Source organism: Sapajus apella, unplaced genomic scaffold (assembly GCF_009761245.1).
Source record: "Sapajus apella isolate SASKATOON/1434 unplaced genomic scaffold, GSC_monkey_1.0 scaffold2, whole genome shotgun sequence".
Taxonomy (NCBI): Eukaryota; Metazoa; Chordata; class Mammalia; order Primates; family Cebidae; genus Sapajus; species Sapajus apella.
In genome coordinates, this window is record NW_022436942.1 from 33,405,276 (window position 1) to 33,431,698 (window position 26,423).

Consider the following 26,423-nt stretch of genomic DNA (forward strand, 5'->3'; position numbering starts at 1 on the left):
CTATTTTTATATCTGTGGAATTGCCAGCATAATTTCTATGTCCTTAACAGCCTTAGGAGCAAAACATAAAAATCAAATGAAAAAGAGTAACAAAGAGATCATCATAAATTTTTTGTAGACCTAAAATATGTAAAATCTTCAAAAACAAGAAGTTGTATTTCATGATATCATGCTGTATCTGAGGCTCTGTAATGATCCCTTGTGACATGTTTAGTTCCATCTCAACTATACCAAGGTGAACCTGATGAGTTTTTGCCTGCCCATCTTACATTCACAATCTTTCAGCATTTACACAATAACCTTGTAATTACTCATTATCTATTATCAGTCTCTTAATTCCTTAAGGGTATGGATCAAAGTTTGTTCATTTGTATCCTCAGCAACTAAAGTATATTTTGTGCATATCAATTAGTCAATAAAATTTTGTTGCAGGAATAATAAAATCATTTGAAAAAAGAGTCCTGAATATTACATAACCCATATCTTTTGAAAAATATAGATTATTTCCCCACAAATCTTTTTTCTTCTCTAAGTTTTACAAACTACAAGAGTCTTCAGGGTCTAAGAGTAAAATGTTGTTAACTCAGACCACTTATGTTTCAATCACCAGACAAGTAACTTTTGTTAAAACTATGCTGTATGTAGATTGTGTTGAATTTATTTAAGTCTGGGTAAGCTACAATTAATATTAGACTTTTAACAGTTTTCCATTCACCATTGAACTGGAATAAATTAATGGATGAATTCTTTTAATTAAAAATAAATACTACCTATGTAATTGTAGCTTATTTACTCATATTACTAAACAATATAAGAAAATTTTGAGGCTTAATATTTGTCAATTACTGAGAATAAGCCACAATAATTACACTAAAAAATCATAAATTTAGAAAAAAATATTGGCACATAATATATTTTTACCGTATATAATCCAGCCTACTGGTGTCATCTAGGCCTCACAACATCAGTACTTGCTATGAGATCTGAATGTAATCTTGGGTTCTTTGAACAAGAGCCATAAAATACGAACAAAGATAAAAACAGATTTAAATAGATAATTGACTGGAGCTTTAGAATCTATTCCTTGTTAATTTACAAAATGCACTCTGCTTTCTATTCTAATACTATATACCTTCTATTAATACTATTAGTTAATGATTGCTACACCTAAAAGTAAATGTTGTGTCAAATATTCAAATCTGTATTTTTTTACTCCAACTCATCTTTGTATTATTTAAAATGCTCATAATGTTTTTGACTGGAGATATCTAGCCATTTTTGAGATTGGCATTTTCTCTCTTTCCAATCTCACCTATCATACATTAAAATTAGAGAAATGAATAGCACCTCTGATGATAAAAGAAATCAGCCAAACATTTTGCAGAGGTAATCTAGAGCAGAAAAAGAGGAATGTGTTATATCTAAGGAGAGAATATTCTACTTTAGAAAATTCACTTGCAATACAACACCACTTTTAGATACTTTTTCTTCTTTCATTGATTATGATCAAATACTAAAACACAGGAATAATTAAATGTATATACATTTATTCTCCTGAAAGAATAATTCATAAAGAGACAGTTTATCTTCCAAGAGAAAATGTGACCACTTCATTATGAAAAAGTGAAAATAAAATATATGGCAAAGTTGTTGAGATGAGAGACACAAGTTTCTCATTTCTTATCATTACTTGAGAATGTATGTTTCTTTTGGGAGGACTTTATTAAAAAGAAATTCACATGAACCTCTGCTAAACCTCTATAACAGGTATAAAATGGCAAGCGAACAGTTCTGTAGTTGTAGATTTGGACAGGAAAAAAATTATATTAAAAATAAAGAAAAAAGTTTCTTAACTATAAAAACATATTCTACATCAGTGACTTTTATATATAAAATAACTTATAATTAAGTATATGTTATTATACACATAGGAAAGGAGTCATATTGGGAATTGAATAAATATTATCAATATTAGACAATAAAAACCTGTTAAAACACTAAGCAAGCATTTCAGTTTCCCTTTTATTTTCAAAAAAAATCTACATTCCATGTTAATTCTAAAATTTGCATCTATCAAAGGCCAAGCAGTATCAAAGTTGTCAGGTGAATAATTGGGATTTTAATGATTACCATGAGATTTGGGCATTGTAATATAACTAAAACGATTAACAGATTAGACAGAATGTTGTTAGACCAAAATAAGAGAGTTAGATTTTCTGATATTCACTATAAGCACATAAAGTCTTAAACATGATTCAAAATATAAATTAAAAGGGTATAACTCTGTTGTACCATTGATTAATTCATTAGATCAACTGTATATGCTTGAAACTTCTTTTTAAAGACTAGCTTATAAACTATTTTATGCCTGTTTAGAAATACAACGAACAGAAAATTGACTCATCTGTGATCTCATTCTGGGACATATCTATTGAAAGATAATCAGTGTTTATTGGCAATACATATTTATGTAGCAAATAACCATATCCCTTGAAGTTAGCTACAAACATTTTTTTGTCTTCCATCATCGTACTTAACATAGTGCCTGGCACACAATCAATGTGCAATATGTGTGTGGAGAATAAAAGAATAAAAATAAAAATTCTAGTAAACTTTTAAAATTAAGCATATAGGACTTCTATTTCTGGTCTGGCACGTGAGTAGTTTGGAAGTCATCACTTTATCATAACAAGTAAAAGCCTGAACAAACTGGAAAACCAACATCTCTTAGGTCTAATGGAGAAGTGACGTGACTGGGCAGACTGCTTCTCTCAGAATTACAGAGACAGAGAATTACACTTCTGTTATAGTTGAACTCAACATTAACCATTAACTGTATGTAATTAACAACTATAGACTACTTCATGGATAGAAACTTCCATGGGAGGTAGTACCAAGGTAGGAGAGAAGGATTCAGATTATTTTGTTGCTGTACAGTACTTGCAATACCTGTAAAATGGTATATCATCATTTGAAAGTAGATTTACATTAGCTGTAAATGCATATTGCAAACTCTAGGGAACCATTAAAAAAGCTTTTAAAAAGCATAACTAATATCTGAGAAAACAGAGAAAATAAAATCATATGAGATGCTCAATTAAAGTGTAAAGGACAGAAAAAAGAGTAGAAGACAAAACTAGAAACAAAAAGTACAATAAACAGAATATAGTTACAAATTATAAAATATAAATAGAATATAGTTTATTCAATTTGTTATAGTTATATTTGTTTTAGTTCATTCTATAGTTGTAACTATATTCTATTTATTGGTAGATATTAACACAACCGCATCAATAATCACTTTACACATCAGTAGCATAAATACACCAATAAATGACAAAGATTGTCAGAGTGGATCTAGAACAGGATCCAACTCCCTGTTACCTACAAGAAACCCACTTCAAATATAAAACACATATATATTAAAAGTAAAGAGAAGGAGAAACATAACATCATGCTAACACTAATCAAAAGAAAGCAGTAGTTATATTAATTTCAGACAGAACAGACTTTGAAACAATGGAAATTACCAGGGATTTTTAAAAGGCTATTATATAATAATAAAGGGATCTATTCTCCAAAAAGATGTAACAATCCTTAATGTGTGTGTGCTAACAAGAAAGCATCAAACTATTTGAGGCCAGCAATGATTGAACTGTAAGAAAAAAATTTAAAAATCCATCTGCTGGGCACGGTGGCTCACACCTGTAATCCCAGCACTTTGGGAGACCAAGGCAGGCAGATCGCCAGAGGTCAAGAGTTTGAGACCAGCCTGGCCAACATGGTAAAACCCCATCTCTACTGAAAATACAAAAACTAGCTAGATTACAGGTGGCAGGTGCCTGTAATCCCAGCCTCTCGGGAGGCTGAGGCAGGAGTATCACTTGAACCTGGCAGGTGGAGGTTGCAGTGAGCTGAGATCATGCCACTGCACTCCAGCCTGGGTGACAGAGCGAGATTCTATTAAAAAAAAAAAAAAAACTACTATCATAGTTGGAGGCTTCAACACCAGTCTATCAGAAATAGACAGATCCAGCAAGCAGAAAATCAGTATGGACCTAGTTGAACTCAATATTATCCATTAACTGTATATAATTAATATCTATAGACTACTTCATCTAACAGCAGCAAAAAAACACACCCTGGGATACATTCCTTTAAACTGCTTCAAAGAAGTCTTTTTTAAAAAGTAAACATATAGGTTTTGGTTGATGCAGAAATTTACCGCTCCTTCCCATCGATACACAATGAAGCATATACAACATAGCAAACCTCAATACCAAAATAAATATCTCAGAGAAAAGAAAAACAGACCAGCAATAAGAGAAGGTCAAAGCCTCAGAGCAAGAGTCGAAATTTTGGATCATGTGATAACTGCCAACTTGTTTGGATTTAAGAATTTAAAGTATTGTATCTGGGTGTGTTCCATGTTGCCAAAGGAGATTAACATTTGAGTCAGTGGACTATGGAAGGCAGACTCACCCTCAATCTGGGTAGGCATCATCTAATCAGCTGCCAGTGCTGCTAGAATAAAGCAAGCAGAAAATGGAAGAGAAGATTTGCTGAGTCTTCCAGCCTTCCTCTTTCTGGATGCTTCCTGCTCTCGAATCATCAGATACCTAGTTCTTCAGCTTTTGGACTGTTGAAATTACACCAGTGGTTTGCCAGGAGTTCTTGGGTCTTTGGCCACAGACTAAAGGCTACACTGTCGGCATCCCTACATTTAAGGTTTGGGGACTCAGACTGATCCACCACTGGCTTCCTTGCTGTTCAACTTGCAGACAGCCTGGCCTGTTGTGGGATTTTACCTTGTGATTGTGTAAACCAATTATCCTTAATAAATTCCTTTTATATATACATATATCCTATTAGTTCTGTCCCTCTAGAGAGCCCTAATACAGATCAGAAACAGGGAGATGCACTAGAGAATTTTTTAAAAAATAAGCTAGAGGAATAGCCCTTGAATTCAGGGTCCAGAGATACTGTAAGAATCTTGTTCTCATGATCAGTGACTAAAATACATCTTATCTTATGCCGCCTGTGGCTTCTACCTACAAGCTTATTAAATAGCTCTCAATAATTAGGGAAAACCCTTAATCATGTCCTACATCAAACTGCCCAATGGTTCCAGCAAATGATCTGAATTTTATTTATAAGAAAATGAGCCTGTGCTACCAATGCAAAATCTGGTTCTGACTGGGAACTCAGGTGGGATCCAAGGAGTCCAACAGGTACCAACATAGACATGTATACCCAGCCTCTTTTTTTCCATAATAAGCTTTAAAAAAAGAAGTTTCAGACAAATGAGGAAAGCTATGTCATGAGATAATCATCTATTGGGAGAATTAGCTACCATCTGTGAAAGGACATATATTAGAATAATCTTCTAAAAATAATTTAAAGCCAATATATTTTAAATACTTAAAAAGAAAATAATATTCCTTTAATAATCAAAAAAGTTATAAAACAAATATATGTAGACTTAAATCAATGATAAGTAGAAAAAAATAATTTTGGGAGATAAAATAGATATTAAAATAAAAATAGAAAACTCATAAACAGTGCATGTTATAATGACTCCATGTAAAGAGAGAAATAATCAAAACAATATACTCAGGAATTGATACAATGCAGCACAAACATTAATGGCGTGGACAATATAAAAAAATAAGTTAGGAAATAGAAAGAATAAATTAAAAAATCACCAAAACATACCTGAATGAAGATTCAGAATTAGAGACTAGAAGAAATAGCAGAGACAAAAGATTACATAAATTGGAGTTTTATGGATTGAAAAGACATGGGCCTTAGACTGACAAAATTGCATCTAATTCCAAGCAAGATAAATAAAAATAAAGCCACACATGTATATGTCACTATAAAGTTTTATAACATCAAGAAAAAACCGAAAACCTTAGAAGCTACGAGAGAGAAACATACAAATACCTATGTAAGAAAGTGACAATTTGACAGCAAACTTGTCATCCACAACCACCGAAGCAAAAAGTAAATAGTCCTTTTAAAGTACAGGGGAAAATGTCTAGAATTCTATATCCTGGTAAAATTATATATAATTATATATATTTTATATAAATTATTAATATATTTATAGTTTTTCTCCAATACTGAGATAAAAGTAAATATATGAGTACTCAACCCACAGATCATCATTGAAAAAAAAAAATTAAAATTTGTTCTTCTGATAAACCAAAAACTTTCTCAGATAAGAAGTGAGATGCAAGAAAAAATGGTAAGGCCAGGTGCTGGTGGCTCAGGCCTGTAATCCCAGCACTTTAGGAGGCCCGAGACGGGAGGATCACTTGAGGTCAGGAGTTTGAGAAAACCGTGGCCAACATGCTGAAACCCTGTCTGTACTTTAAAAAACACAAAATTTACCTGGGCATGGTGGCGTGCATGTGTAGTCCCAGCTACTTGGGAGGTGGCGACAGAAGAATCGCTTGAAACTCCGAGGCAGAAGTTGCAGTGAGCCAAGATCACGCCATTGCACTCCAGCCTGGGTAGCAGAGCGAGACTCCATCTCAAAAACAAACAAACAAACAAACAAAAAAACAAAAATACGTGAGAAAGAAAAAAGAAATGGTGAGCAACATTTCAGTAAAATATTTTCATTAATTTAATTGACAATTGAATGAAATATATTTGTAATATTTTAACCTTGAAAAAAAAACAAGAAATACTAAATAGCAGTAATTAAAAGATAGAATGGAAGGGAGTGGATTGGAAATTGATCAAAATATTAGAAGACATTGGCCTCAAAAAGTCCTGGCATTACACACATGAGCCACTACGCCTGGCTCAGAAGATTGAAGAACCAATAACCTAGCTTAATGAAAAGAAAAATGTGAAGTAGTCTGCACCCCTAAAATAGGGTAAATGCATTCTCATCAAACACACATGAAGTATTTACCGAATGTCTCTATTTTCTAATCAGTAAAGGAAGCATCTATGGATTCCACAGAATATGTGTTATACAAACCATGTTTTCTGATAACACAAACTATAATCCAACAGTAAAAAGATAGCTTAAAAGTTTATTTTTCAATATTATATAGACTAATAAGAAAATTATTAAAGAATATGGGAACTATTTAGAGCTCAAGTGGCAAAATACTTGTGATAATGGTACTTTAAAAGTAAATCAACTAATTTTTGAAATAATTAAGCTGAGTGATGAATTCTTAAACCTCAAGAAAAAGCAGATATTTGAATCAAAATGTAAGAAAACAACTAGATGGAAATAGACAAAGGACTGCAATGGGAGTTTCACAAAAGATGAAATTGACAACAACAAATAAGGAGGTACTTCATCTCACTAGCTTCAGGTGAATATAAATGAGTATCTCAAGGAGACATTGTTTATTTTTTTTTCAACCTTTATTTTAGAAACAGAGGGTACATGTGCAGGTTTGTGAAAAGGATTTATCACATGATGCTGAGGTTTGGGGTATGATTGGACCTATAACCCAGGTAGTAAGCACAGTACCTAATAGGTAGTTATTCAGCCCTCCCCACCTCTCCAACTAGTAGTCTATCATCTCTTATTCCTATCTTTAGGTCCATATGTACCCAGTGTTTGGCTCCCAGTGACAATACGTGGTCTTTGGTTTTCCGTTTCTGTGTTGGTTCGCTTAGCATAATGGTCTCCAGTTGTATTCATGTTGCTGCGAGGGACATGATTTCATTCTTGTTTATGGCTGTGTAGTATTCCATAGTGTATATATACACCACATTTTCTTTATGTAATCCACTGTTGATGGTTACTTAGGTTGATTCCAGGTTTTTGCTATTGTGAATAGTGCTGCAACAAATATACAGGTCCCTGTGTCCTTTTGGTAGAACAGTTTATTTTCCTTTGGATATATACCCAGTAGTGGGATTGCTCAGTTGAATGGATAGTTCAAGTCTCAGTTCTCTGAAAAATCTCCAAATTGCCTTCCATACTGGCTGGACTAATTTATATTCTCACAGCGTTTAAGTGTTCCCTTTTCTCTGAGCATCACCAACATTCATTATTTTTCTTAACCCTTTAACAAAAACCATCCTGACTGGTGTGAGATGATATCTTATTCTGATTTTGATTTGCATTCATATAATAATTGGTGAGGTTGAACATTTTTTCATATGTTTGTTGGCCACTTGTATGTATTTTGAGAAGGGTCTGTTTATGTCCTTTGCCCATTTTTTAATAAGATTATTTGTTTTTTGCTTATTGATTTGTCTAAGTTCCTTACAGATTCTGGATATTAGATCTTTATTAGTTTCATAGTTTGCAATTTTTTTTTTTTTTTTTTGAGACGGAGTTTCACTCATGTTACCCAGGCTGGAGTGCAATGGCACGATCTTGGCTCACCACAACCTCCGCCTCCTGGGTTCAGGCAATTCTCTTGCCTCAGCCTCCTGAGTAGCTGGGATTACAGGCACGCACCACCATGCCCAGCTAATTTTTTGTATTTTTAGTAGAGACGGGGTTTCACCATGTTGACCAGGATGGTCTTAATCTCTTGACCTCGTGATCCACCCGCCTCGGCCTCCCAAAGTGCTGGGATTACAGGCTTGAGCCACCGCGCCCAGCCAGTTTGCAAATATTTTATCCCATTCTGTCACTATCTGTTTACTGTGTTGATAGTTTATCTTGCTGTGCAGTAGTCCCACTTGTCAATTTTTGTTTTTGTTGCAATTGCTTTTGCGGACTTAGCCATAAATTATTTCCTGAGGCCAGTGACCAGAATACTGTTTCCTAGGTTTGTTAGAGTTTGAGGTCTTACATTAAAATTTTTAATCCATCTTGAGTTAACTTTTGTATATGGTCAAATGTATGGGTCCAGTTTCATGCTTCTGCATATGGCTAGCCAGCTATCCCAGTATCATTTATTGAATAGGCAGTCATCTCCCCCATTGCTTATTTTTGCCAACTGTGTTGAAGATCAGATAGTTTTAGGTGTGTAGCTTTATTTCTGGACTGTTTTCTGTTCTATTGGTCTATGTGTTTGTTTTTGTACGAAGACCATGCTGTTTTGGTTAGTCTTGTAGTATAGTTTGAAGTCAGGCAATGTGATGCCTCCAGCTTTGTTCTTTTTGCTTAGAATTGCTTTGGTTTTTCAAGATTATTTTTGGCCCTTTATGAATTTTAAAACAGATTTTTCTAATTCTGAAGAAAATGACAACCTATATGCCAAACATATTGGTAAAAACTAAAAACAATTTGACAATCCAATGATAATTTGGTTGTGGATGTAGATTGTTTCCATTTTACCCATGCTGAAAGAGAAACAGTAAATCTTAACTCACAGTGTCAAACGACTGGAAATGATGGAGGTGAGCTGGTTTCCAAACTGACACTCTAGACTGGTATATTTGAGTGCCTTCCAAGAACAGCTAAGAAAATTCTGAAAAATAAAACAATGACAGTTCATTGACCTTCCAACTTTCTGAAGTCCCTAGATCTTTCATACCCTACAAATTGTCTTAATTAATATTAAACTACAAAAGCAAAGAACTTTGTCCATCTACTCACTTAACATCAGATGAAGACTGAAAATAACACTGTCCTTGTTTTAATCTTAAATTAAAGCATACTTAACAAATACTCCTGGGAATATTTTTGCTATCTCCATCCAAAATTCTTACACATACACACACACAAAGTTTTAGTTTATCTGTTTTCAGAAGGCCTACCTTTGTACTCTGCTAACTTCTTTTCCTCTTTCCCCGACTTTTTCTCCTTTTTTTCCTTCCATTATTTTGGCCATAAAGTACACTGTGCCAGACATTGTTCTAAATGCCAGAAATACAAAGATAAATTAAAAATGACCACTTTTTGGGTAGAGATTACAATTTTGTATAGAGACTTCTTATGAACGAAGAATTATATTTATAAAAATAAATGTACTAACATTTCATAAACTAATAGCAACCAAACTTTCTTCATTGGGTTATTCTTGATCTCTCTCTAAGAGATTTTGGTAACTTTTACTGATATTCACAATACACTTTATTGACTACATATGGAAAAATCATTAACTGAGAAAAATTTCAGTAATTAATGAACTCTAATTACATTCTTTCAATTAAATGTGTTCTCTTTTAAGATCATGATAAAGATAATCAACATATAGTTAGATACTAATACAGAATTGTGGGAGGTTGTCAAATTTGATAAAGTTTTTTGAAAATTTGAAGTGATAATTACAATGTTATTTGTAGGCTCATAGGATTCCCAGTAATACATGAATTACACCAATTAGTTCTAATAGGAATGGCAGAGGAAAAAGCATGAAGTAGCCCAGAAATAATTTATGTTACATGAATAAACTCTTCTTTGGCTCATACTAATAGGTTTCATGATTATATAAACAGTTACAAAATGAATCAAAAACAGAAATTGTCACTTACAGAAACTTTTCTTTATGTAAAACTTTAAATATTCACAATTTTAACTTATTCTGTCTGAAAACTACATTTATTCATAGATTTTTACTATGCATAAAAGTTAAAATAAATGTGGTACTGTAATTTATATTTTACATTTGAATAATTACTACTAATTATGTACTTATGGAATAGGTAAATTAATCTTTTATATCTTGAAGAATGTAAACATATTAACACTTTTTGTTAATATGAAAGATCATCATTTCACAGTCCCTTATATTAGGCTGAATGATCTAGCAGACAGAGAAATTTTCCAACTTTCCTAACATTTTGCATTTTTCTCTTGTCTTTTTTGTCAAAATAGAATTATCTGAATTTAAGTAAAGTGCTATGTTTTATTTTGCTCCTAGGGTATCCTAGGGTCTGCCTACATCAAGACTTGTTAGTGTTAAGAAAAAGATAAGCTCAGTTGTAAAGAAAATTCCCAATGTAAAACTCTTTGTCACTTTGCCATGATTCTAGTCAAGGTGCTTCTCGCCTCAGCAGTGCCTTTACCTGGCACTATCATTTAACTTGCACTTTCCTATTCCTTGCACAAGGGAAAGCCTTTGAAACCATATTTTATCTCTACATTCCTTTATCTCTAATCCTAGAGGATTATAAGTTAGAACAATTACTTTATTTTCAGTAACACTTTATGTTGATTTAGTTTTAATCTCCTTGGTACAGTTTTAAACTCCAAAAGGTATAAGAATTAGTCATTACTTCAAGGAACTTTAATTTCTCTTAGTAGAGATTAGTGTTTAGAGACTGAGATCTGGACTCACATTGCTTAATGCTGTTCTTTTCCCTTTCTGTATTTATAATTTCCCTTCTCAATAGTAAAAAAGTCTAACTCTAATCTACCTCAGTGTATTTACTCATTTTTTTCAAATTAGAAGTTACAGAAAAAAATTTTAGATTTCTTAATTCATACTGCAATAAAAAATCTACTAATTAGAATTCAAATTTTGTCTGTGGTTTTTATTTTTTAGGCAAAATTTACATACGATGAAATACATGAGATTTTAGAATACAGTTTTGTGAGTTTTAATAAATTTACCCCCATCTAACCTACACCTCTATCAAAATAAAGAACATTACTACCACCACACAATGTTCCCTAGTATCCTACACTTTTAATTCCAAAAGGCAACATTTGTTGTTTTTCCACCACAAACAAGTTTGAAGTTTTTAGACTTTCGTGTAACAGAAATCATGAAGTAGCTACCATTTTATGACTAGTTTCTTTCACTCACCATAATGTCCATGTAATTCACCTATCTTAATGAATGTATCTTATTAATGGTGAATAGTGTAGCATAGTATACATAGAAAACAATTTGTTTATTCATTCTCCTGTTGATCAGCCCTTATAATGTTTTCATATTCTAACAAATATAAATAGAATTGTTATGAAAGACTTTTTCTGGTTTTATATTTTTATTCATCTTAAATAAATGACTTTAACTGGAATAGTAGGTCATACAATATGTGTTTGTTTAAAATCAGAATAATCTGCCAATTTGTCAGAGGTTCCATCAAAGAAGGTCCCACTAGTGATAGATGAGAGTTCCTAATCCACATCCTTGCCAACATTTAATGTTGCCAGAATGTAGTTTTCCTATTTGAGTATGTCTCGTGTGATATTCATTTGCATATACCCAATGATTCATCATATTGAACACTTTTTATGTGCATATTGGCCCATTATTTTGCTTCCTTTGTGAATTGTTTGTTCAAATTGATTGCCAATCCTTTGTTATGTGTTTATTCTTAGTTTTAATTTATTTAGGATATTATATATTCTGGACACATGTTTTGTTGTGATATGTGTTTTATAAATGTTGTTTCTAGACCACAGCTTGCCTATTCATATTTTTAACTGTGTCATATAATGTAAATATGTTTCTAAATTTGATTAGGTCTAATTTATCATTTTTTCCTTCATTATTTATGTGTCCTGAGTAAGAAATGTGCATCTACTACAGATTTCAAAATAATCTGCTTTTTTTACCTAAAAGCTTTGCTTGTATCTTTTTTATGTAAGTCTGTAGTCTATTTCTAATTGTGTGTGTGTGTGTGTGTGTGTGTGTGTGTGTGTGTGTGTGTGTGTGTATGTTTCTGATGTGAGCCATAAAAATTCATTTTAGTCCATATGCATATTTACTTTATCAAGCCTCATGTGAGAAAGACATTCCTATCTCCACTGAAGTCCTTTAGAGACATTGAAACCAATGCATTTATCATAAAGGTAATTTTTGGACTCCCTATTATGTTTCACTGATGTATTTTTCTAATTATTGTTTAGAGGAAAACTTATAACTACAAGTGCCTATGTCAAAAGAGAATGAAAGAATGATTTCAAATTAATAACCTAACCGTCCACCCCAAGAAAATAGAAAAACTAAACTCTGAGTGGGCAGGAGGAAGAAAACAAACAAAAGTTAAGCAGAATAAATTAAATTTTGCATAGGAGAACAATAGAATAAATCAAAAAATCTAAAGTTGGTTCTTTGAAATAATCAACAATAGTGACAAAACTTTAGTTAGACTTATAAAAGAATGCTCAAATTACTAAAATTAAAAATGAAGGACAGGATATCATTTCAGACTTTAAAGAAATAAAAATAAGTTAAATTATGAGTAAATATATGCCAACGTATTAGTTCACCTAGATAAAACTGATACATGTCTAGAAATTAAAATGCTATCAAACCAACTCAAAAGGAATAGAAAATATGGATAGAACTTTAAAGAGATTAAGTAGGTGACTCTAAAACTTTTCACAAAGAAAAACCCAGGTCTAGTTGGCTTCACTGGTGAATTTTAGAAATAAATTAAGGAATTAAATTCAATTCTATGTAAACTGTTTCAAAAAACAGAAAAGGAGAGAACACTTACCAACTCATTCTGAGATTAATATTAACTTGTTACCAATACCAGACAAATTCGTTACAAAAAAGACTACTGATCTATATATAATATAAATGCAGGTAACAAAAAAACAAATTAAAAAATACTCCAATATTTCAGTACACCTGCGGTCCTAGCTACTCAGGAGACTAAGGTAGAATTGCTTGGGCCCAGAAGTCAAAGCTGCAGTGAACCATGATGAAACCACCGCTTTCCAGCATGGGCGACATTGTCAAAAAGAAAAGTATATATATTATGTGTAATATATATTAAGAAATCAAATATATATTTAATATATATAATATATTGTATATGTAGCATACATTATAACATAATATATCATTATAATATATAATCTATATTAGTATATAGATTTACTAATATATAGTTACATTATATTACATATAATGTATATATTTACTTATGTATTATATACATAAAATCTATATTAGCATATATACTATTATATATTTTATAATTATATAACTAATATAGAATATATTAGTATAGATAATATACATTAGTATTATATATACAATATATATTAGTAAATCAAATTCAGCAAAATATAAAAGTAATTATGTATAATGACCAGGTGGGATCTATCCCAGGAATTTAAGATTAGTTTAATATCCAAAACTAAAAACCAAAATATCATAAAGGAACCCCAAACCCCACATGATTATCCTAGTAAATGAAGATAATGTATTTTTCAAAATCCAACGTCTTTCATGAAAAAAGTAATGAAATACAATAAAAGTGAACTTTCTTAACCTTATGTAGGACATTTGTGAAAAACCCACAACTAATATCTCACTTAATAGGAAAGATTGAAAGCTTTTTCCATAAGATTAGCTACATGAAAAATTTATTTATATTGGCCATTTCTATTCAACATTGTAAAGGAGGCTGTAGGCAGGTAAATTGGATAAGAAAAAGAAATAATAGGCATCCAGTTTACAAAGGAAGAAATAAAACTTTTTGTAGTTGATTACATTGTATACAGAAAATCTTAAAGACTCAACTAAAAAAATAAAACTAACAAATAAGTCCAACAAATTTGTAGGATACCAAATTAATACACAAAAAATCCATTTGAATTTTAAATACTATCAATAAAAAATCCAAACTGAAATTAAGAAACAATTATATCTACAATAGAATTAACAAGAATAAAATACTTAGGGATAAATTTAACAAAAGAAACGCAAGATCTGTACATTAAAAACTATAAAACACTTTGAAAGAAATTAGAGAATACCTGAATAAATGGGAAGATATTAAAATATATGGGTTGGGACATGCTGTTAATATTGTTAAAAGACAATTGCTCTCATGTTGATCTATAGATTCAATACAATTATTATGTAAATTCCAAATGAATTTCCTGCAGAAAAAGGTAAAATTATCTAAAAATTTATATGGAAAGGCAAGTGACTCAGAAGAGTCAAAACAATTTTGAAAAATGAATGGAGTTAGAGGACTCACATTTTCTGATTTCAAATTTTACTTTAAAACTACAAATATTAGAACAGAATAATACTAGCATAAGAATAGACTTAAATAAGTTGGGCCTGGTGGAAGGCACCTGTAGTTCCAGTTCCTCAGGAGGCTGAGGCAGTATTGTCACTTGAGCCCAGGGGTTGGAGGCTGCAGTGTGCCATAATGGTATCTGTGAATAGCCATTGCACTCTAGTCTGCACAACATAGTAAGATCCTGTCTCAAAAAAAAGAAGAAAAAAGAGAAGGAAGAAACAGGTAGAGGAAAAGAAGAAAGGAAGGAAGGGAGGGAAGGAGGGAGGAAGGAAGGAAAGAAGGAGGCAAGGGACATAGAGGCAGGGGACAAGAAAATAAAAGGAAAAGGAATTGATTTAAATATCAATAAACTAGAATTAAGAGTCCAAAAGTCAAGCCATATATTTATGGTCAATTTATTTTTGACAAGAGTGCCAAGACAATTCAAAGACGATATAGATTTTTACCAATGGTGCTAGGACAACTAAGAAGCCATGTGCAAAAGAATGAAGTTGGGCTGCTACCTCATGCCATACAAAAATATTAACTGCAAATGTATTATAGACCTAAATGCTAAATGTAATAACTAAACTATAAAACTTTTGGAAGAAAACATAGGTATAAATCTTTATATTCTTAGACTAGGCAATGGGGTAGCTATGGAGTAGCTATGGCAACAGAGGCACAAATAACAACAACAGTTAGTCTTATCAAAATTAAAATATTTCTCCTTCAAAAGGCATCACCAATAAATAAAATAACAAATAGAGGCACAAAATAAATAAATAGGTGTAAATAAATAAGGCATAAATAAATAAGGCATCACCAATAAATAAAATAACAAATAGAGGCACAAATAACAACATGTATTAGTCTTATCAAAATTAAAACATTTCTGCTTCAAAAGGCATCACCAATAAATAAAAAGACAAACTAAAGAATAGGAAAAATCAGCCAGGGTCAGTGGCTCATGCATGTAATCCCAGCTCTTTGGGAGGTCAAGGTAGGTGATCACCTGAGATCAGGAGTTCAAGACCAGCCTGACTAACATGGGGAAACCCTATCTCTATTAAAAGTACAAAAATTAGCTGGATGTGGTGGTGGGTGCCTGTTATCCCAGCTACTTGGGAGGCTGTGGCAGGAGAATCACTAGAATCCAGGGGGCAGAGGTTTTAGTGAGCCGAGATCACACCATTGCACTCCAACCTGGGTGACAAGAGCAAAAGTCCCTCTCAAAAAAAAAAAAAAAAAAATGGGAAAAATATTTACAAACCACGCACCTGATAAGGGCCTGTATTCAGAATATAAAGAAAACTTTACAACTCATCAATAAAATGATAACCTATTTTGCTAATAGACAGAATATTTTAACAGACATATTTCTGAAGGGTGTACAAATGGTCAACAAGCCCACAGAGTCATTCTAGATATTCTATGTCATTAGAGAAACGTAAATAGAAACCACAAAGGGTTTGAAATTATTTCAAATGCATTAGGGTTGCTGAAACAAAAAAGACAAATACCACCAAGTGTTCATGGGAGGCTGAAAAAATGTGAAACCTCATTTCTTGTTGCTAGGATGTTAAGTGGTGGAGCCATGTTGGAACAGTCTGGTTGTTCCTCAAAGTGTTAAACATGGAGCTGTCATAAAACTCAGCAATCCCAATTCTACGTATATTTTGAAGACAAGTTAAGATATATATTTCCATAAAAATCTGTTATATGAATATTCACAGCAGCAGTACTTATAATAGCCAGAAAGTGAAAACATCTAAATATCCATCATCTGATAAATGAATAAATAAAATGTAGTGTATCTTACAATCAGATATTATTTGGCAATGAAAAAGAATGAAGTACTTAAACATACTACATGTTTGAGCCTTAGAAAGAGTTTGTAAAGTGAAATAAAGCATTTCCAAAGGATGAAATATTGTGATTCCCCTGTATGAAATGTTCAGAACAAGTAAATCAATCTGTAGAGACAGATCATGGATTATCAGTTGCCAAAGGTATGTAGGGAAGGGTTGGATATATGAGGAATAACTACCATTGGGTATAGCGTTTCCTTTGCAAGTGAAAAAGTAATGTTCTAAATGTACATTGTGGGAATGGTTGAACAACTGAATATAATAGTCACAGAATTCTACACTTTAAAGAATGAATTTTATTGCATGTGAATCACATCTCAGCAGAACTGATGCAGTCCCAAAACGGGTTTAGCCCAGGATGCTTGATTTTACCCAGGAAAGAATTAGAGGGTGAGCTGGTGGTATTAGACCACAATCTTTTACTGAACAGTACTGCTCCTTTGGAGCAGGGCTAACTCACAGGCAGTGCACCCAGAGAGGGCAAAATATGGGTGCTTGGAAACTATATTGATACTCAGGCAAATCCACTTTCAATCACATGCAAATTAAAGGCAGGCTCAGTGCAAATTCAGGGATGGGTTATTTGGAACTTTCTAGGAAATAGGACAGTACCTTTCAGGTCATTGCTAGGGAAAGGAGAGGTAACTTCTGGGTCATTGCCATGGCATTTATAAAATGTCATGGGGTTGGTGGGAGTGTCTTATGCTAATAAGCTATGAGGTCAGCTAGGGATCACTATTTTCACCACCTGCTGGTTTCTGCAGGTTTCTTTACTTATCCCTACTGGAGCAGATTCTACTCTGGTCAGCAGGGTTGTGACTAGAAAACAAGCCCTGCTGTTCTCTTCCCTCTATAAATTGACTTGTAGAGAATTGACACTTTCACAATGCAAATCCTCCCAACCCTAAACATACAGGACACTTTATTTGTTTAGTTCATTAATTTTTCGAAACGGTTTAGTTATTTTGGGCATGGAGAACTAGCATCTGTTAAGTTCCTTCCTAAATATTATCTTAAGTTTGATGCCATTGTGAAATGGAATTCTTTTTATTTCTAATCTTCTCATTACTTGCTGCTAGTATAGAATACAATGGATTATCGTCTTCTATCATTCAAGCATGATAATTTGCCTATCAGTTTTAGCAGTGGTTTTATAGCACTTGTAGGAATTTCCACAAAAAGAATCCATATGAAATTAGGGACAATGTTACTCCTTATTTTCTGTTCTTTATGCTTTTTTATTTCTTCCTGTTACACTGTACAGGCAAAGGCATCCACTGTAACGATGACTAGAATAGTAAGATGGATATCCCTTCATCATTCCTAAGTTTGGGGGAAACACTGATATTTCACTAATAGAATGATATTAACTGTAAGTTTTTCATGGATGCTCTGTATCAGATACAAAACCTTTATTTCTTTTCTTTGTTGATAACTTGTATAATAAACTAATGTTGAATTTGGTCAAATGTGTTTTCCTATCCTTGAAATAAATGATAATGCTATTTTTGCTCCTTTATTTTGGTGAATTACAGTGATATTTCAATATTAAAATAACTTGCATTCTTTGAGGGAAACCTACCTGGTAATTATGTACAATTTATTTTATATTTAGCTGGATTTTATATACAATTATTCTCTTAAGAGCTTTTGTATTTATATTTATGAGGCATGTGGGTTTGTAATTTTATTTATTTAATTATGTTAGCCAGGTTTAACTATCAGTGTTATATTAACCTCATAAAAGGCCCTCTCTATATTCTGAAGGAATTTTGGAAAGATTTTATTATTTGGATAAATTGGATAAATGTTTCAAAATGTTTACAGTTAATCCACCTGTGCTGGAGTTATCTTTGTTAAGGAAATTTAAATTGTAAATCCAAAGTCTTTAGTAAATGTAGGACATTTTAGACATTCATTTATTTGTTTGTTTGTTTGTTTTTGAGAGAAAGTCTCACTCTGTCACGCAGGCTGGAGTGCAGTGGCACAAAAGGGATAACTGCAGCCTTGATGTTCTGGGCTCAAGCTGCCTGTACCCCCCCAGTAGCTGGAATTAAAGATATGTGCCATTGCTCCCGTATAATTATTTTATTTTTGTAGTGATAGGGTCTCGCCATGTTGCCCTGGGTGGTCTCCAACTCTTAGGGTCAAGTGTTCCACCACGTCTTCATAGCTTCCAAAAGTACTGAGACTACAGACATAAGCCACTGCACTGAGCCTTTATTTCACTTTTAACTGAGTTTAATTGTTAATATGGTTCAACTCAGGTCTGTCTTTTTTTTAAAGATGTATTTCTTTCTCATTTTCCTCTCATTTGCACCCCCTTCTCTTAGATTATTTTAGTGTTATATCTGAAAATTATAATATGCATTTTAAGCTTATCATTGACTATTAATGTTTATATTTTACCGTATCCCATAAAATGAGAAAACAACTGCAGTTATATATCTTCATTTATCTCCATTAGGTTGTGCTATTTTTTAATATATAGCATCTACACATTTTATGAAATCTATACTACATTGTTATAATTTTTACTTGAATGAACAAATTTAGGATAATAAAATTAGCTAATGAAAATGTATTTTTGATAAAGTTTGGCTGTGTCCTCACCCCATCTTGAATTGTAGTTCCTATAATCCCCATATGTTGTGGGAGGGACCCAAAGGGAGATAATTTAATCATGGGGGTGGTTACCCTCATGCTGTTCTCAGAGATAGTGAGTGAGTTCTCATGAGATCTGTTGGTTTTATAATGGGCTTGTTCCACTTTGCTCAGTACTTCTTTTACCTGCCACATGTGAAGAAGGATGTGTTGCTTCCCCTTATGCCATGATTGTAATTTTCCTGATGCCTCCAAGCTCTGTGGAACTCTCAGTCAATTAAACCTCTTTTCTTCCTGAATTACTCAGTAATTTACTCACAGCAGCATGAGACAGAATGGACCAATACAATTATATATCTACCAACATATTTACCATTACCAATGTTTTTATTGCTGGTTTAATCTCTTCAGTCCAAACAACTTTCTTTACTATTTTATGTAGTGTATTTTTTGTATGATGCTGCCATGACACTTGCACATTACTTAAAGGGGAAAATAATGCCAATTAGAGTTGTCTACTTGGTGAAAATATTATACAAATATTAAATGAATTTGAAGTCATTTTCAGATAAACAAATACTATAGACGTTAACCGCAGGGAGGTTTGGCCAGTAGTAGTTCTACAATCATGGACAAAGTGGGAAAACAACTTAAGCTATACTTGCTTTTCTCTTTGGAAAGAGAAAAATAAAAATTTTTTTCGGGAAAAAAAAAAAAAAAAAAGCTTTGCTCAGAGTAGAAGAAAAACCTGTTAAGACGGAAGATGGAGGTTGTAATGCAGTTAATAAAAAATATATTAGTGGCCTCTAAATTAATTTTGTTATTCGTTTATTTTTATACTTATACTTAATTTTAACAATTCAGTATTTTAAAAATTGCTTACTTCATTTAGAAAATTCAGATTTCCTACTTCGGCTAAAAAAATGTCTGCAGATCTTACATTAGTCCCTCATATATCCTGTTAACATGTAGTAGATCTTGAAATTCCAAGTTCTCTACAGTCATCTCCATCTTTACCTTGCCTATTAATGAAATGCATTTTATATTAATTATGGGTATTGATACCCCCATAATGAAAAATATGAAAAATGATGCACAAAAATTAATTTTGGTCTATATGGAAAAGTAGAAAGGGTGACTGAAGAGCTTTTTAGAAAATTACATGTATATGTGTCTGGGTATTTATATCACCAGAAGTTTCCAGCTTGCAATTGCTCCTCAATCCATCACCTACTTGAAACAACACAGTGTCTCTCACCACCTTCCACATCCTTCACACTACTGCTTTCCTGAAATCTACGTCCTAGTTCATGGACAATAAATTCAGTGGAGCCAAAATGTATATATTAAATTTTACAATTTTGGACACATTCTTATGTAAAACATGTTATATAGAGGCTGAGATTTTAGAGAAACATTAAGAGAATATTTTACTTCTGGTATGTTATAGGTCAAGATAGTTTTAGGGATGATTTTTAAAAACTAAAATGTAATTCTACTCTTACAAAGATTAATTTGAAATTAAAGAATAAAACATTTTCACAAAGGCTTTTATAACATTTTAAAGTTTGGGGACACAATATATTCAATATATCAGTAGGTGGGTAGAGATAGGTACATAGTAGATGACAGCTAGCTAGATAAACTTGATTTATTAAAGTCATACTACATTCTCTGGGAGGAAGTTAATAATTAATTTTCCTTACATTTTCTCTTATTTGACCACATGCTGTCTCATATGTTTCTGACATCTTGATTTATATTATAATACTCTCAGTAACAATAAAAATAAGGCAGGGATATCTGAAATTGAGATTAAAGATAATTAATTTCAGGAAAGGTATATTTTCATTTTCTTATCTCTTCAACTTAATGTGATGTTATTTATAAATAATTCTACCAAAATTTCAATAATCATTAAAATCCTATTTACTTCAACTGGAGGGTAGACTTTAAAGTCTACTTATTGGCCAGCATAACTATAAAACTTCACGAACTATCTTCCTTCACGGTGGTGTTTTGCAATTTATTTTCTGGTTAAATTCTTAAGTAAGACGATTCACTTTTTTTAAGACAGAAATATTTCAACTGGTGATAATGTCACAACTAAAACTCAGTTGCTCATGGATTCAGAAAATAGACTGTCATTACAGTGTGACTGTCTGAATATTTCAAGCAATAAAACAAATTTAGCATGGAACCCACCCACCAAAATATGTTTGAGTAGTGCAATGTTTGACATGCACAGATATGTTAATAAGATAGAATTTTATAGTATTAACTTAGGTATCTTGGCTCATTAGAAATCTACCTAAAATGAGGGAAAATATTAAAATTCAAGTGTAATTTTTAGGGGAAATGGGGGAGGGACAGGGGTGTGGGGAGGTGGGGAGAGATAGCATGGGGAGAAATGCCAGATATAGGTGAAGGGGAGGAAGGCAGCAAATCACACTGCCATGTGTATACCTATGCAACAATCTTACATGTTCTTCACATGTACCCCAAAACCTAAAGTGCAATAAAAAAAATTAATATACAACTTTGAGGTTCTCATGCTGAATTTATCAATTCATTTTGACATTGGGTTGACAGAGCCTTAGGCTGTTTTCTAATTTTTTTCATATAAAATAGGCAATGCTGCAGTATAACAGTATAGCTGGTGTTTTAGATCTATGTACAAAGATAAATTACTTCATACAGTTGGATACGTTTTCTTCCCCTCCAACACATACACTTCTACAATCTACCCCATGATAACTGTATTGTAAACTGAGAGGTTAAAATGTAATTGAGAGCTGAGCCTTTATATGACATGCTCACAGCAACCTTCATGAAAATTTCATTTGTTAAGAATGACTTACTTAGAGTAATATAAGACAAAGATATTTTGAAAATATACCCTCTAACATCACCCCATCTTTCAGGAAACACTTACTGCTGAAAAAGATTGCAACCGGCTGTAAAATATAGGAAGTTACTTAATATTAGAAATTTGAGTTATCTTCATTTGGTCTTTCAGAATATTCATCCAAGTTCGTTGTTAGAGTCATTTATTTCTCTCAAAATAACGCTACATGTATATGTCTGTAGTCCTGATCACAAACTTGCAACTTGCATATATAAAAGTCTTTGACATTCAGAAGCTTGTCACCTCAAACTCGTTATTGCAAAATTCACCTCCTCCACATCATCCCCAAAGCGCATTTGCTTTCCAGCTAACCGAATTCTGTCAAAGAAGTTTTTTTCCAGATGATTTTCTAGATTCTCTGTCTGGACAACTTGGAATCATATGTGATTCATCCTTCTTTGAAAAATACTTTATGTGTTCTATATCACTGAATCCTGCTAATTATATCTTTAAAGTAAGTTCCAGCTTGATCCTTCTTCATATTTACCAGAGGTTCCAGAAGCATAATCACCATTGTTTCTACCTGGATAATTGCAACGGCCTTACGCTTACATCCTTTCTTATAACTGTGTTTATAATATATTCAATCTGCTACTATCACAGGCTATCAAAATATTTTTTTAAAAAGTAGTTCACAAAGCTTTAAGTAATTATTCTGCTCCCCTGCACATTTTAGGAAGACATCTATTATGTTTCCTGAAAACCTTAAATAATTATAAATGATGTAATACTTATCTCATTGTTATAGTCCTATCTTAAAGCAAAATTTAAATGTATTCAAAAAATCAACATTATATAACAATCTGATAACCATGATCTATTAAAATAAATTACAAATCTCATCATTAATTGTAGGAAATGTTTCACCTGCTATATTTCTAAAAAATTCATAGAAAATTTTTCTTTCTGAGTGTTGTATGGTTCTAATGGATATCTCTGTCAAGTTTGACTAAATATAAAATATTAGCTTTTCTTTTCTTGAATATTCTAAATATGTTATCTCATTGTCTTATGGTCTTAAGTATTGTCAGAAAGACTGACGACAATCTGATTTTCCTTTCTTTGTACATTACATAACCTATCTGCCTAAATATCCAAAAATTATCTTTTTCTTTCCCTTTCTACTAAAACTTACTACTTTTCCTGGCATATGTCAATCTGTGCATTTTGTGTTACTTTATGTATGAACTGTGACATTGCAATATTTTGTTTAGGTTTTTTTTCAGCGACACTTAAAAATTACATTCTGTTGAATTGTGTTGTTTTTTGGGGGTAAAGATTCCATTTTATCTTGTTCATTTATCATGTCTTATATGCTATATCTAATATTGAACTCAAATCCATGTGAATTTTTCATTAAGATTATTAAAATATCATTTTTCCATATTTTATATATCTTATGAAATTTGGTTTTTAAATTTTTTTTTCTTTCTTTTCATAACTCTTTCTTCCAAATATTTTCTTGACCTCATTTCTTATTTTCTTTGACTTGTGATTTCAGTTGTTCTTTCAGAGCTTCAATTATTTTTGCACAATTTTTAGTAAATTTTACTTTATGTTCTGGAATAAATGTACAGGAAGTGCAGGTTTGTTACATAGCATACATGTGCCATGGTGGTTTGCTGCACCCATCAACCCATCATCTAGTTTTTAAGCCCCAAATGCATTAGATATTAGTGCTAATGCTCTCCCTTCCCTTGCCCCCACTCCCCAACAGGCCCCAGTGTGTGATGTTCCCTTCCCAGTGTTCATGTGTTCTCATTGTTCAACTCCCACTTACAAGTGAGAACATGTGGTGTTCGATTTTCTGTTCCTGTGTTAGTCTACTGAGAATGATGGCTTCTACCTTCAACCATGTCCCTGCAAAGGACATGAACTCAATCATTTTTTCTTTTTTTTTCCCACTAATTTTATATCATTATGGAATAGCAGGATATATTTTTAAATTTGGAAGCAGGTCTTTCTATTATGCTCTTCCTCTTTTAGGAATGTTATTCTGCTTTTTATTCTTTTTCTGTATAATTATTTTTATGGAAGCATCATTATTTAAGTACTTATTATTTATTTATTTTTTGTTTTAGAAGGATTCTCACTGTTGCCAGGCTGGAGTGCAGTGGCATGATCTCAGCTCACTGCAACCTCTGACTCCCTGGTTCAAGCAATTTTCCTGCCTCAGCCTTCTGAGTAGCTAGGATTGCAGGCATGCACCACCACGCCCAGCTAATTTTTGTAGTTTTAGTAGAGACGGGGTTTCACCATGTTGGCCAGGATGGTCTTGATCTCCTGACCTCATGATCTGCCCATGTTGGCCTCCCAAAGTGCTGGGATTACAGGTGAGTATTCCCTTATTTATGTATAACACATTTTAGGTACTCACTTTTAAGTGAGATTAATGTTTCTGTATTTTTCAAAATGTAATAATGAGTCAGCATAGTTTGGCTAACTCCACCTTTCTAGAGCTTTTCCTTCTGTTATTTTTCCAAAATTATCAAACATGTTCACTTGTTTTTTGAGCTCTCTGCCCCTATGTCTCTGTCCTGCTCATTTCCATCATATTTCCAACACTTTCTTTATAATTGAGGTTCTTCTCCTGGATGTAAGCTTTGGCTTTTTAGGTTCTAGATTTCAAAAGGCTCAGATTGCTTTTATCCTTCAAAGTCTCCTTAAAATCATCCATTTGCTTAGGCCTAAAAACCCTTCTCTGTTTTAGATACTCTTCTCAGTTTAAACTGGGAAGATTATCTCGGGTGACTTGAGGGTTCTTCAGATTCCAGGGCTACAAGAATCTATTTACTTTTTTTCTGATTCTCCTCTTGCCGTTTCTTATTCCTTGTGGGTCTTATAGGTTTGACTACACACACATATTTTAGACTTTATGAAACCATTTCGTCATGTAGATATTTTCATGGGAATTTTGGTTTTGCTATATTAATTTATCCATTTTTTTAATTTAAGAGATTGGGGGAGATTCACAAGCTACCCTAACAATGCATCCATTCATCTCGAATCCCACCCTGACTTATTTTTTTTTAATAAATTTTTAGAGATCATGAATTGTTTCTAGTCATCTTTTTGTTTTTGAAAGCAATAAACTCTTAAAATTTTATGTATAGTATACATTATACTAATTAAATTTGACTGTTTTTCTCACTTTATAATGATACAGAATTTCAACATTCCATATAAAAGTTGACAAAAATACTTGAAGGAGGAATTCTCTACATTGTGATGTTAATTAATGTTTGCCTTTCCGTCAACATTAATGTTTGACTTTCTGTAAATCTAACTTAATTTATATAGCCTAGAACATGTATGCATACAAAAAACTCCTCAGTTTAACACTGAAACTAGCATAGTTAAATTGTTATTATGAATGTATTATTCAGGATGCATTAACTAAGGACCAAGACAAATGTTACCACTCAGAAAAACCATTAAGAGTCAAATGTTCAACTTCCTTCAAACGATGTTATCTCCAAAAAATCTTTTCACACATATTTATCTTAGATTTGTGATTGCTTTCAATGACGATTTCTATGCCTTCATTCATTAGAAGTTTTTATTTATTTATTTATTTATTATACTTTAAGTTCCGTGGTACATGTGCAGATCTTGCAGTATTGTTGCATAGGTACACACATGCCATGGTGGTTTGCTGCCTCCATCCCCCAAGACCTGCATCAGGCATTTCTCCCAATGTTGTCCCTCCCCAACCTCCTTGGATGTTTTAAATGTATACTCTGATTATCAACAGAACTGAAATATAATAATACATGAGATTTCCATAACTAGAAATTTACATTGAATATAATGTCAACTATTCCTTTATATAACCCTTTTTTGGGAACTAGTTTTATTTTTATCTCATAATCAATTTACATAAAGCCACATAATCCTCTTAATTTGAAGTGCCCTTCTTAATATATGTTTATACTACCATATGTGTACATTTACACATATAAGAGCTACTAGATTTACTGCAAAGACATCAGATTTCTTAAAAATATTTTCATCCAACTCAATTATTAATTATTAATGTAACTTGTTCCTGCTTCTATTCTTACCAATCTACCTTTCAGTCTTAAAAGAGCAGCAGAAGAGGTCTTTTTAAAACTATAAGTGAAAACATGTCACTCTTTTGTTCGAAACCATTCAGTAGCTCCCCATTTCACTCAGAG

General features: G+C 32.5%; 2 long non-coding RNA genes across 2 annotated transcripts in view; one reads left to right on the forward strand and one right to left on the reverse strand.

Moving 5' to 3' along the window:
* Window positions 1-26,423, reverse strand: part of LOC116563249 — a 68,906-nt gene that overhangs the window by 15,024 nt on the left and 27,459 nt on the right. The window contains exon 3 of the long non-coding RNA XR_004274304.1: window positions 9,310-9,407. This is a non-coding gene — a long non-coding RNA (uncharacterized LOC116563249). The remainder of the gene's footprint in view (window positions 1-9,309; window positions 9,408-26,423) is intronic.
* Window positions 8,594-16,764, forward strand: LOC116563255. Its single transcript, XR_004274309.1, has 3 exons — window positions 8,594-8,666; window positions 16,081-16,087; window positions 16,755-16,764. It is a non-coding gene; the product is annotated as an uncharacterized LOC116563255 (long non-coding RNA).